General features: G+C 47.6%; 1 long non-coding RNA gene across 1 annotated transcript; it reads right to left on the reverse strand.

Annotated features, from left to right (window-relative positions):
• Nucleotides 1-11,154: 11,154 nt before the first annotated feature.
• On the reverse strand, nt 11,155-13,558 carry LOC114671083 (uncharacterized). The gene is made up of 3 exons (XR_003720988.2): nt 13,426-13,558; nt 13,009-13,119; nt 11,155-11,441 (listed from the first exon to the last, which is right to left on the reverse strand). It is a non-coding gene; the product is annotated as an uncharacterized LOC114671083 (long non-coding RNA).
• Nucleotides 13,559-14,078: the final 520 nt, after the last annotated feature.

Consider the following 14,078-nt stretch of genomic DNA (forward strand, 5'->3'; position numbering starts at 1 on the left):
GGGAAGACCTGTCTTGTCAAGTCCATAGTATCAGAGCATCCAGACAGGATGAATGTCTGACTTTGGCCAATCAAGTTTCATTTTGAAGACTAATTATGATGGATTATGATGGCTTTCTAATTCCTCACTACCTCCCTGGGAAATCTTTTTTTTTTTTTTCTTTGAGATGGACTCTCTCACTCTGTCCCCGAGGCTGGAGTGCGGTGGTACGATCTTGGCTCACTGCAACCTCTGCAGTTCAAGCGATTGTCCTGCCTCAGCCTCCCCAGTCGCTGGGATTACAGGCATGCACCACCACACCGGGCTAATTTTTGTTTTTTTGGTAGAGATCGGGTTTTGCCATGTTGGCCAGGCTGGTCTTGAACTCCTGACCTTAGATGATCCACCTGCCTCGGCCTCCCAAAATACTGGGATCATAGGCGTGAGCCGCCGCGCCTCCTGGGAAACTCCTAAAGCGGCCCCTCTTCCCTATTTCCTTGTCCATAGGAACAAATATTTGCCCTTGAAATTAGATCCTTCCTGTTGCCACCATTGCTATATTTTAGCAATTCATGAGAGCCTGACAAATGCTAGTTAACCAGCTAACTGCAGTACAGCTGACCCCTTGAGTGTGTGAGTGAATGTGACAAGTGGCTGGTGACATGCTCAAGTCACTCATTTGTGTCACCAAGTTTAGCCATTTGACTGTGTGCTTCTGAGTTAAAGAGTGTCACCTCAGGTGACTCCAGTTCAAAGCACCTTTGGAAACAATCATGAAATTGGCTGATAAACGTGATAGTCATGGTGTACACAGGGCGTGGGCCGCTGGATAAACCCTAAGGAGACCTGACCCACTGCCCTCTAGGTGCTTAGCTTAACTCTGACCACACCAGGCTAGCAACATTCCAATCTCTCATAAAAAGCATTTCAAAATGAAAGAGACTGGGCAAATAAATCGTGGTACATGCACGGAATGCGATGGCCCTCAGGCATTGAAAAGAAAGAAGTACATTTCCCATACTACAGGGATTGCTCGCCTAACTTCCCACCTGTACACTTTTTTTTTTTTTTTTTTTGAGACAGAGTCTCGCTGTGTCGCCCAGGCTGGAGTGCACTGATTTGATCTCAGCTCACTGCAGCCTCCGCCTCCTGGGCTCAAGCGATTCTCCTGCCTCAGCCTCCCAAGTAGCTGGGATTACAGCCACATGCCACCACGCCCAACTAATTTTTGTGTTTTTAGTAGAGACGGGGTTTCACCGTGTTGACCAGGCTGGTCTTGAACTCCTGACCTCAAGTGATCTGCCTGCCTTGATCTCCCAAAGTGCTGGGATTACAGGCGGGAGCCACCATGCCCAGCCCCACCTGTATACTTTTGCACATGCTGTTCCCTCCATCTGAACACTTTTCCATCTGTCTCAATCCCGAAGAACATGCATTTGGCACACAGTAGATGTTTAACAGATGAGCCAGCTCTCACAGCGTTTCCCTCCTCAGGGGTTCACAAAGCAGGCCAGTTATCCTATGCCCAAGGGATGGGTTTGTGGTTTATGGGGTCAGCTGGGAGTAGGAAGGGAGATTGATCTGGGCATATTAGAAAGAAGAGGTCCGCAGTGTATAGTGAAGTGAAAAAAGTAGGTTACAAGCAGTGTGTATCTTATGACCCACTTTTTGGTAAAAAGAAAATCCCTTATTTACATGTTCGTTTATACATAAAAACGTCTGGCGGGGTCCACACGGCGTTAACATTGATTACCTCTAGGGAGGGTGGAGTCGAAGCATGAAGAGAGAAACTTTTGGCTTTCTATTTTCTACTTTCTAAAGTGGTTTTCTTTCTTATTTTTAACAATGGGCATTGTATTAATTTTGTAATTAAAAATCTAATAAAGATTTGTAAATGTGCTTGGGGGAATAGAATAACTATACTTCCAAAATATTTGCAGTTGGCCTTTGTTGCAGATGGACCGAGCTGCGCTGTTAGTTATCATGCTGGGTGTGTGTATTTTATTTTATTTTATTTTATTTTATTTTATTTTATTTTATTCTTTTAAGAGATGAGGTCTTGCTCTGTTGCGCAGGCTGGAATGCAGTGGAGTGATCATAGCTCACTGCAGCCTTGATCTCCTGGGGTCAAGCGATCCTCCCACCTCAGCCTGCTGATTAGCTGGGACTATAGGCACGCACCACCATGCCTGGCCATTTTAACCATACCTGGCAATTTTAACCTAGCCCAGTTAAATTTTTTTTTTTTTTAATTTAGTGGCAGGGTCTGTGTTTTATTCTTTCAACCAGACTGTGTACCCCACAAGGGCAGAAACTGGGTCTAATGACAATATCAATAACACTAACCGCAACACGAACACCACCATTTGCTGAATGCTAAACATGCTACATGCATCTCTGAGTATAATTTCACTTGCTTGTAGGTCTTCAGATACCCCATGATGCTCTGGACAGCCATAAGGACACAATGTGAAGATTTTTGATTGAAAAGTGCAATTGGCAATGCTCTAGAGAAACACATACAATTGCAACTCTCTCATTCAACCGTGAAAACTTTTCTCCACAAACAGGACTTTGACTAAATGTCCCACCTAAGGGAAGAAGACAGTAGGATTAATGCAGAGGACAGGTTCCACCTCCCATCCAATTAGGAACTCTAAAGGGCTGAGTTCAGAACACACTTGGTCATGTTTCCCAAAGCGTGTACTGTCACGCCTGCCTGCACGGTGTTCTATGAAAGGGTTCCATGCATAATTCTATTTGGAAAATGCTTTTTACCACTGATCCTCTTGGAGATTCATGTGCCTGTGAACACATTAAAGGCTCTGAAAAGTCCTGCTGTAAAGAAGCAAGTTTAACTTGGTTGATCGATCCCAGATTTCCCCGGTTCATTTGATCACAGAGCCTGTGATCTCATAAACAATTCTGAACATGTTCCTGTAATATGCATTGGAAAACGCTGCCCCAGAATGTTCTCAGCCAGCTGCCACCAAGAAACGTCTGATCCCATTTGGAGACAGATCAGGCTTGAAATGGTCAGAAACTGGTATTCCAAGTTTCCTTCACTCTAGTTGAATCCAAAAGATGACAAAGATGGGTTTGTAGCATGAATGGAAGCAACACATCCTCTTTCCCAACTGCTGAGAGAACACACCAGGCTAATCCTTGGTGCTTTCTGAAAGAGATGACGTCATCATTGTTTAGCACCATGTCCAAAGTGCCAGGAAAATAACATGGGATCTGGGTCAGACATACCTCAGTTCAGATACCAGTTCTATCATGGACTCACTGTGTGACCTTGGGTAAATCACTGTATCTTTCTGAGCCTTAAAAATGAAAATTAAAGGCTGGATTCAGTGGCTCATGCCTGTAATCCCAGCACTTTGGGAGGCAGAAGTGGGCAGCTCACTTCAGACCAGGAGTTTGAGACCAGCCTGGCCAACATGGTGAAACCCCGTCTGTACTAAAAATAAAAAAAATTAGCTGGGCATGGTGGCGCGGCCTGTAGTCCCAGCTACTTGGGAGGCTGACGCAGGAGAATCGCTTGAACCCGGGAGGCGGAGGTTGCAGTGCACTCCAGCCTGGGCAACAGAGCAAGCCACTGTCTCAAAAGAAAAAAAAAGAAAATAAAAAAGAAAAGAAAAGAAAGAAAGAAAAAAAGAAAAAAAGGGGGGGATTAAAATGCCTCCCTTGAAGAATTGTTTGAGGAGTGGACATACTATATAGGGGATGCTTGAGGAGAGTTGCTACCGTATTCCTTCCAAGTTATTTACTCCTGCTGAAGTAGGAGGTGGAACTCGACTCCAGAAGTGGGGCTGGGACACCGGACCAGACTGAGGACTAGCTAAAGCAGGGCCGGGCAAAAGCAGCTTTCTATCAGACGCGCCCACCGGTGTGCCACGTCAATTTACCATTGCCATGGCAACACCTGGGAGTTACCGCCTCTTTCCATGGCAATGACCCAATGATTACTACCCCTTCCTGAGAAGTTTCTGTATGAACCGCCCCTTAATCTGCGTGCAATTAAAAGTAGGTATAAATATGACTGCCAAAGTTCCCTGAGCTGCTACTCTTTGTCTATGGAGTAGCCCCGCTCTACAGGAGAGGTCACGGAACTGTGACACGGCCTCTTCAATAAGGCTGTTTGCCTTCTGCCTCTGGCTTGCCCTTGAATTCTTTCTTGGGCAAAGCCAAGAACCTAGGCGCTAAGCTGCACTTTGGGGCTTGCCTGCCCGGCATCGCTACCGCTGCTCGGCTCACCATGGAGAGGTGGAGGTCTCTCTTTTCTTCTCTGTTTCTGTTCCCGCAAAGACTAGGAGTGCTCTTTGGCACAAGGAAGTACGTGGTCTGTGGAGTTATAAAACTTCCAAGGACACTACAGGGAAAGAGGGCAGATGTAAAATAAAATTCGTCTGATATAGCAAAAATCTGAATTGTAAAATCTTGGAAAGAAATGCCATCTCAAAACTTTTCGAATTGTTAAAAATAAAACCGAGGCACCATCAGTCTTTGAGAATCTTGTAAGTGCTCTTAAAAGTAGATAAGAAAAAAAAAAGGGGGTCAACTGTGGTGGTTCATGCCTGTAACCCTAGCACTTTGGGAGAGCGAGGCAGGCGGATAGCTTGAGCCCAGGAGTTAGAGACCAGCCTGGTCAACATGGCGAAACCTCGTCCCTAATAAAAATAAACTAAAAATAGGGCCAGGCGTGGTAGTTCATGCCTGTAATCCCAGCGCTTTGGGAGGCCGAAGTGGGCAGATCATTTGAGGCCAGGAGTTCGAGACTAGCTTAGCCAACATGATGAAACCCCGTCTCTACTAAAAATACAAAAATTAGCTGGGCGTGGTGGCAGGTGGCTGTAGTCCCAACTCAGGAGGCTGAGGCACAAGAATCGCTTGAACCCGAGGGGCAGAGGTTGCAGTGAGCTGAGATCGTCCCACTGCACTCCAGCCTGGACGACAGAGTGAGCCACTGTCTCAAAAAATAATAATAAATAAAAATAAAAATAAAAACTAATTAAAAAAAAACTTTTACCTGCTTGTGGCAGAAACGGCTACACGTATTAATTACCCTTGGAGTCCCCCAGCCTTGGGTTGCAACGTGAGCACAATGTGCTTGCTGAGTGACCCTCGGGAAGCAACTAAACGTCTCTGTGCTTCCAGTTCGTCACGTGTGAGACGGAAAGAGGAGTACCAAACCTCACAGGAGTCATGCTGTAAATCCCTGCAACCTGCCAGCTCAGGACCTGGCCCAGGGTGGGCACCCAACATTGCTGTTATCACTCCCATAATTACGCATTGAGTGTTCGCTTCCTTTTCCTTTTGCCAGTACTCTTTCTCCTCTTCTGTCCCACTTTATTTCCCTGTGCCACCTCCCCTACGCTCTTTTTTTTTTTCTTTACCATCAATAGGGAAAATCAAAATAAATCAAACCAAGCCAACGCCAAGCTCTGCAAGCTCTCAGCAGCTCCAGCGTTTTCAAGGAGCGGGGTCAAGGTCAAAGGGCCCCTCCCAGGCTGCGCGGGCGGGGCTGTAGTGGGATGCTGGTCCCCAGGCTGTGCCGGGGTTCTCCAGGGCGAAACGCAGGGGCGGGGCCGGGCAGGGGCGGGGCGTCGCCGCCAGAGGGGGTCCCAGTGCGCCCAGGCCTCCCGCAGGCGGGACGCGGCGTCCCGGGGGCTGCTGCGCTGCTCGGCCCCAGCGGGCCCGCCGCGCCGCCGCGGCTCTGGCTGCCTCCTGCATGCCAATTAGGCCCTAATTTGATTTCTGTTCTATCTGTGCGAACCCCATTAAAACCCAATTCGGCTTATTACCAACAGCTTTCTTGCAACTCGACGCTTCTCCCTCCCAGGGCTGCTGCTCAGGAGCGCCGAGGAGCCCGGCTCCGCGCACCGGGCTGGCGGGGCCACCTTCCCGGTCCCCCCTGCCCTGGGACGCGCAGGGTCCCCGCCGACTCTCGCCCCTGAGCTCCCCGGGTCCAGACTGGGGTCCAGGGACTGGGGCAGGCTCCGAGTCACCAGTTTCTTAAGAAGCAGTGGAATCGTAGAAAACTGGAATAGAGGGTTGTTGGGAACTCAGAGGTCACCAAGTCCCCCCTCCCCACCCGCTGCAGGAATTCTGGAGACGCCTGGGCGATCACCAGTCCCCCACCCGCACTTGGGCTGCTCCCAGCGCGGGGAAGTTCCCTCCCTCCTTCCAGGAAGCCTGGCTGGGTTCAACTGTCCGCCCCTCTGCTGTGTAATTTTAAGTAAAGCTCTCCACCTCTCTGAGCCGCTGTGTCGTGTCCTCCTCTGTAAAACAGGACCTTTAGGGAAGATAACCTTGCCTCCTAGGGCTGTTGGGAGGATAAGACGCAAGGAGGTCCTGGAAGAGCGGCACAGCCACCTGATAGCTATGGGACCTGACTTCTGGCTTACCCCTGTAGTCCCAACACTTTGGGAGGCTGAGGTGGGAGGATCGCTTGAGACTAGGAGTTCAAAACCAGCCTGGACAATATAGTGAGACTCTCTCTCTACAAATAATAATAATAATAATAATAATAATAATAATAATAATAATAAAATAAATAAATAAAATTAACTGGATGGGGTGGTGCACACTTGTAGTCTTAGCTACTCGTGAGGCTGAGGCAGGAGATCACTTGAGCCTAGGAGTTAGAGGCTGCTGTGAGCTATGATCGCAGCACTGCACTCCAGCCTGGGTGCCAGAGCCAAGACCCTGTCTCCCAAAAACATAATAGTAATAATAAATGAAATAGCTGTGAGAAGCAATGCTGCAGAATCCAGACTAGGGTAAGATCAGCGAGGTACTTGCCAAGATGCAAAATGTAAGGGCAAACGAAAAATCTCCATAATCAAGATAAATAATGGCAGGAAGTGGCAGCTCACGCCTGTAATCCCAACACTTTGGGAGGCCGAAGTAGGAGGATGGTTTGAGTCCAGGAGTTTGAGACAGCCTGGGAAACATAGTGAGACCTCATTTCTAAAAAAAGAAACAAATAAATAAATAATATTTTTTAATTAAAAAAAATTTTTTTTTGAGACGGAGTCTCCCTCCTCGCCCAGGTTGGAGTGCAGTGGCGCGATATCGGCTCACTGTAACCTCCGCTTCCTGAGTTCACACCATTCTCCTTCCTCCGCCTCCCGAGCAGCTGGGACTACAGGCTCCCACCACCATGCCCGGCTAATTTTTTGTATTTTTAGTAGAGACTGGGTTTCACCATGTTAGCCAGGATGGTCTCGATCTCCTGACCTCGTGATCCACCCGTCTCGGCCTCCCAAAATGCTGGGATTACAGGCGTGAGCCACCACGCCTGGCCAATAAATAAAATGTTTGTACAATATTGTTAAAAATTGAAAATTACTGCCAACAAAATCAATGATGAACAAACTATGAAAAAATTAAAGACAGGACTGGGATTAGAGTGAGGCAAGTCAGGTGAAGACTTTAGTATACCAGGTGGGATCCAGTCTTTCTTTAAAATTTTCATGTGTTGTTCATTGTGGATATTTTGCATTAATTTTTGAGTTTTAAAATGTTGCATTAAATACTGTTTATCTTGATTACTGAGTTTTTGGTGCCCCTTTAACTTTAGCAGCTGAGCCGACGCTTCGCTCTGGTCCCTGCCCTGGGATGCAGTCACAAGCAAAACCTTCCAGAGCCTCAGTTTCTAATTTGCGAAATGGGGCTGAGCATGACTATTTATAGGGATGTTTTGAGAATTAATAAGCAGACAGCATAATTAATAGTGTCTGCTCTAGAATTGGGGCAAGTTCAAGCTCCATCTCTGCCACTTACTAGTGGGAGGAGTCACAACCTTTCTGTGCCTCGGTTTCCTCATCTGGATGATGGGGGCACTGCCTGTGTTTAGTTCCCAGAGGTTACCAGGAACTTAACTATAATAACACTCACAAATTCAGCGCATGCGTGACGCACAGCAAGACTTCAGTTCATGTTGCCGCCATTCTTATTTGCATAGATATCCTTAACCTTGACCATCCCTGGTATGGCACAGGCCCTCAATAGCTAAAATTCATGGTAATATGGGGATTACTTGACATCATTTTTGCAAGGGGCCTGGCACATAGTAGGTGCTCAGTTGACTCTAAGTGCTGCAAGAGCAAAGACCACTTCTTTTTATTTATTTATATATTTAATTAATTTATATATTTTTTGAGACAGAGTTTCGCTCTGTCACTCAGGCTGGAATGCAGTGGCAAGATCCAGGCTCACTGCAACCTCTGCCTCCGGGTTCAAGTGATTCTCATGCCTCAGCCTCCCAAGTAGCTGGGATTACAGGCACACACCACGACGCCCGGCTAATTTTTGTATTTTTAGTAGAGACGGGGTTTCACCATGTTGGCCAGGCTGGGCAGAGTCCACTTCTGATTTGTTCCCCATCATAGCCCTTTAATAACCTGCACATAATAGGTCTGCAGAAATATTCAGAATGAATCAATGCAATTGTTAAATGATGCAATACAGTGCCCTCCATCTTTGGTTTCAGGAACGGTTAGGAAACTTTATTCTTTCAATGACCCACCATCCTTCATCACCCTGTGTAATAATAACAATGCCAATGACCCAGCCGTGCCTCCTCTTACACCCTGTGGAAAGGGCTTGCTCTCTGGACCACGCTTGGGTAGCTTTGATTCTCAAAAACCCCTTCGGAATGACTCCGAAAGCTTTCATCTTTGGCCCCTTGGCCTTGCAGAGAAAGCTAAAGAAGGACTATAGAAACGCACTTCTTCTACAGCACCTGCAGCCAATTTCCTGGCATGCCCAAGGGCCTAAAGCTGCCCCTACAAAAATGTCCTTCATCCCACTGAAAATTGCAGACATGGCTTTGGGAAGTGTGCTAAGGCTGTCCCAGTATTAGGCTTGGGCTAGCCACTTCATTAATGTACTTACCTGCCTGGCCGCTGCGGGCATTTGAGGAGTAACCTCTGGCTCGTCTGAAACTGGCCTTACTTAGACCCCAGGATCTGGCCCTCCCTGCCTCCTCGCCTCCAGCCTTCAGACCCTTGACTTTCAGCAAGGCACGCATACTGTGGGGTTCTCAGACTAGTCTTGGCTTTTGGCCTTTCTTTGAGATTTGGCAGCTTGCAGAGGTGGTCCTGACCATTGTGTGTGCTAGTCTGGATCCCCAAGATCTCTCCCTAGACCCTTTTGGGGCCGTTTGCAGGGACCAGTGATGTCTTTGAGGCTATGTTTAAGACAGGAAGGAGTGATGTGGGTAGATGGGTCCACCCTCATTCATCTTTTTGTGCCTAAGGCTTGCAATTTCAGATGACTAGCTAGCGTTGTATAGATGAAAGACACAGATGCAAAGCCAGCCCCTCATTCTCTTAGCATTGAGGTCCAATCAGCATTGATCCTCAAAATATGTGTGTATTAGTCAGTTCTCATGCTGCTGATAAAGACATACTTGAGACTGGGGAATTTACAAAAGAAAGAGGTTTTTTCGCTTTTTTTTTTTTTTTCAGACGGAGTCTCGCACTGTTGCCCAGGCTGAGTGCAGTAGTGCGATCTCGGCTCACTGCAACCTCTGCCTCCTAGGTTCAAGCGATTCTCCTGCCCTTCTCCTGCCTCAGCCTCCCTAGCAGCTAGGACTACAGGTGTGTGCCACCACACCTGTCTAATTTTTTGTATTTTTTTAGTAGAGACGGGGTTTCACCACGTTAGCCAGGCTGGTCTGGATCTCCTGACCTCGTGATCCACCTGCATCAGCCTCCCAAAGTGCTGGGATTACAGGCATGAACCACTACACCTGGCCAAGAAAGACGTTTAATGGACTCACAATTCCACATGGCTAAGGAGGCCTCACAATCATGGTGGAAGGTGAAAGGCACGTCTCACATGGTGGCAGACAAGAGAAGAGAACTTGTGCAGGGAAGATCCTCTTTATAAAACCATCAGATCTCATGAGGCTTATTATTCACTATCATGAGAACAGCATGGGAAAGACCTGCTCCCATGATTCCATTACCTCCCACCGGGTCCCTTCCACAACACATGGGAATTGTGGGAGCTACAATTCAAGATGAGATTTGGGTGGGGACACAGCCAAACTATATCAATGTGTCACTTAGAACAACAAGGGCATTTGATCAGTCAGAATGGATCTTGGCTGCAGCATGGAAGCAGGATCCTGGAGGTCCCCTCCCTGCTGTACCAGAGCACCATTATCCTTTTAGTTGCTGAATGGTGCAGAGGTGCCTGGGGTCTTAGGAAGGGTGGGGTGGGCTGGCATAGCCAAGGTGGCAGGATGGCACTTAGGGGTTCAGGGAGGCAGTTATTTAGCAAGTGCCTCAGACAGGAGTATTCCACCATTAGCATCATGTCACTGTATCAGTGCATCCCGGTGAATGTCAGCACTACCTCTAACCATCAGGACTGACATTACTCCTCCCCGACCAGATCCTGAACCCCATAGGGTTGGGGCTGTGTCGTACCCCCTTCAGAGCCCAGCATAGGGCCCCCCAAAGAGCACACACACTGTACGTGTTTGTTGAAGACAGAGGGATCCAGGAGTTCTTGGACATTAATGAAAAAACCTGGGCTGATGACACTCCATAATGATGCCTGGAGCAAGTTAACTGTCTGCCTAATTATCCTGCTGACTTGCTGGCTGCCTGTTTTTTAAAACAGCTGGAAGTTTGGGGTTTCAGGATTCCACTGTATTCGTTTCAGTGTCTTCTGCAAGGAACTTACCTGTATCATTTTGAAAGCACAAGAGGGTCTACTCCAGTGAATTTTAACATGCACTATCTGGGTCATCTTGCAACCAACGCTTTTCTTCATTCAAGTAATAATCCCAGGCCAGGCGTGGTAGTGTACACCTGCAATCCCAGCACTTTTGGAGGCTGAGACAGGTGGATCACTTGAGGTCAGGAGTTCTAGACCAGCCTGGCCAACACGGTGAAACCCTGTCTCTACTAAAAATACAAAAACTAGCCAGGTGTCATGGCACGTGCCTGTAATCCCAGCTACTTGGGAGGCTGAGGCATGAGAATCACTTGAACCTGGGAGGAAGGGGTTACAGTGAGCCAAGATCGCACCACCACACTCCAGCCTGGGTGACAGAGTGAGACTCTGTCTCAAAAAAAGAGAAGAAAAATGATCGCTTTATAGGGTATATTCATTTCCTTGGGCTGCCATGACAAATGAACACAAACTAGGTGTCTTAAAACAACAGACATTTATTTTGTCATAGTTCTGGAGGCCAGAAGTGCAAAGTCAAGGTGTGAGCTGGGTCATGCTCCATGTGAAGGCTCTTGGTGAAGATCCTTCCTTGCCTCTTCCAGCCACTGGTGGCCCCAAGATGTTCCTTCGCTTGTGTCTCCTTTGCTCCAATCCCTGAGTGCATCTTCATGTGGGTGTGTCAAATCTCTGTCTTTTTCTCATAAAAGACACTTGTCATTGGATTTAGGGATCCAGGATGATTGATATGGCTTGGCTCTGTGTCCCTGCAAAAATTTCATCTTAAACTCTAATCCCCACGTGTTGAGGGAGGGACCTGATGGCAGGTGATTGGGTCATAGGGGTGATTTCCCTGTGCTGTTCTCTTGATAGTGAGTAAGTTCTGAAAAGATCTGATGGTCATATAAATGTTTGATAGTTCCTCCCTTATGTACTCTCTCTCACCTGCTGCCATGTGAGACGTGCCTGCTTCCCCTTCCACCATGATGGTAAGTTTCCTGAGGCCTCCCCAGCCATGCAGAACTGTGAGTCAATTAAACCTCTTTTCGTTATGAATTACCCAGTCTTGGGCAGTTCTTTATAGCAGTGTCACAACAGACAAATACAATGATCTCACCTCAGGATCCTTAATTATACTGCGAAGACCCTCTTTCCAAAAGAGGTCACATTCACAGGTGCCAGATGTTAAGATGTGCACACAAGTTGGTGGAGGAGGGGGACATTGGGTCACCATTCAACCCCATTGCAGAGGGACAGAAACCTTGCCTATTTTGTTCATCTGAATCCCATGATAAGCACAGTGCTAGGCACATGAGAGGCACTCAATGAGTCAGGGGGGCCTAGAGTCAGAGAGGGAAGGAGATGTATGCTCTTTTTTATCTTATTTATTTTCACTGTATGCTTTCTTGCAATGCTTGAAATTTTTTCACGTATATATGCATTATCTATTCAAATAAAGAGACACTGAATATACATACACTAAAATTGTTTTTTGGCTGGTTGTGGTGGCTCACATCTATAATCCCAGCACTTTGGGAGACTGAGGTGGGTGGATCACCTGAGGTCAGGAGTTTGAGACCAGCCTAGCCAACACAGTGAAACTCCATCTCTACTAAAAATACAAAAAAAAGCTGGGTGTGGTGGTGGGCCCCTGTAATCCCAGCTACTAGGGAGGCTGAGGCAGGAGAATCTCTTGAGCCCAGGAGGTAGAGGTTGCAGTGAGCCGAGATTGTGCCATTGCACTCTAGCCTGGGTGACAAGAGCAAAACTCCATCTCAAAAAAAAAAAAAAAAAGGCCGTGGTTGCACATGTTCATGTATTTAATACCACCGAATTGCATACTTAAAATGGTTCAAGTGGGCCGGGCGCAGTGGCTCACGCCTGTAATCCCAGCACTTTGGGAGGCCAAGGCAGGTGAATCATGAGGTCAGCAGTTTGAGACCAGCTGGCCAACATGGTCAAACCCCGTCTCAACTAAAAACACAAAAATTAGCCAGGTGTGGCGGCGCATGCCTGTAATCCCAGCCACTCAGGAGGCTGAGGAAGAAGAATCACATGAACCCGGGAGGCAGAGGTTGCAGTGAGCTGAGATTGTGTCACGGCACTCCAGCCTGGGCGATAGAGTCCATCTCAAAAAAAAAAAAAGGTTAAAATGACCTGGCATAGTGGTACACACCTGTAGTCCCAGCTACTCGGGAGGCTGATTGCTTGAGCCCAGGAGTTCTGGGCTGTAGTGCCCTAAACCAGTTGAGTGTCCGCAGTAAGTTCAGCATCAATGTGGTGACCACTTGGGGGTGGGTGACCACCAGGTTGCCTAAGGAGGGGGGAACTGACCGAAGCTGGAAACAAAGCAGGTCAAAACTCCCATGTTCATTAGTAGTTGGCACCTTGCCCCATGAATAACCACTGCACTCCAGCCTGGGCAATGTATCGGGAACATATCTCCTAAAAAAAAAGAAGAAGAAGATGAGTTAAAGTGGTGTATTTTGTTATGTATGGTTTACTAAAATTAAACATGCAAAAACATTTTATGTGTACCTACTATGTGCCAGGCACTGTGCTAGGCTCTGGGTATATAACAATAAGCAAAGTCAGATGCAGGCCCTGCTCCCATGACACTTTCAGTTTAGTGGGGCAAAGGGGGAAGAAATTAGCACTCTCAAACATCACATGATTAAAAGCTGAGATAAGCGTGCTGATGGAAAGAGCGTACAACAGATTGCACCTGTGCTGGGGACCAGGCATGCTTACCTGAGGAAGCGATGCTTGAGCTTCACAGAAGGGATATGCAATTTACCTGCAAGAGGAAGGGAGGTAGACTGGTGCCGTCAGAGGCAAGGGGCAGAGTCTAAAGAGAGAAAACTGGAGGAACTGGTGGGGTTAGGTGGGCCAGGTCGTGCAGGCACGGGTGTGCTGGTAAATGTTTAACAACCAGCTCCCTAGGAAAAAGCAAAAAGGCTGGGATTAATGTTTGCCAATTTCCGTAGTGTAAATACTCCCGTTGTGGCCGATTCCAAGTCACCAATGTGACGTCAAGCAGCTTGCAAAATTTCTGATACTTTGACAATCTGCTCTGACAAATGGATACATGTGCACTCCAGCAGACGGCACCGGCCACAGAGAAGAGTTGAGTCTTCCTGCTGAGAGCAGCGGGGCAGCTACTAGTGCAGTGAGTGTGGAGGGGATGAGGGAAGAGGAGGTCATGCATTTCCTCAACATCACCCTGGCTGCAGTTTAGAGAGCAGCTTGGAGGCAGTTAAGGCCAGGGGAGCACCTGGCTATGGTGCTCAGATGGGTCCAGGTGAGAGATCAGGGCTTAGATCAAGGTAGTGACGTGAAGATGAGAAAGGAGGATGGATTTGAGAGACGTGTAGGTGATAAAAAGCACCTGTAGGCCAGGCACG

This window comes from Macaca mulatta, chromosome 11 (assembly GCF_049350105.2).
Source record: "Macaca mulatta isolate MMU2019108-1 chromosome 11, T2T-MMU8v2.0, whole genome shotgun sequence".
NCBI classification, from domain to species: Eukaryota; Metazoa; Chordata; class Mammalia; order Primates; family Cercopithecidae; genus Macaca; species Macaca mulatta.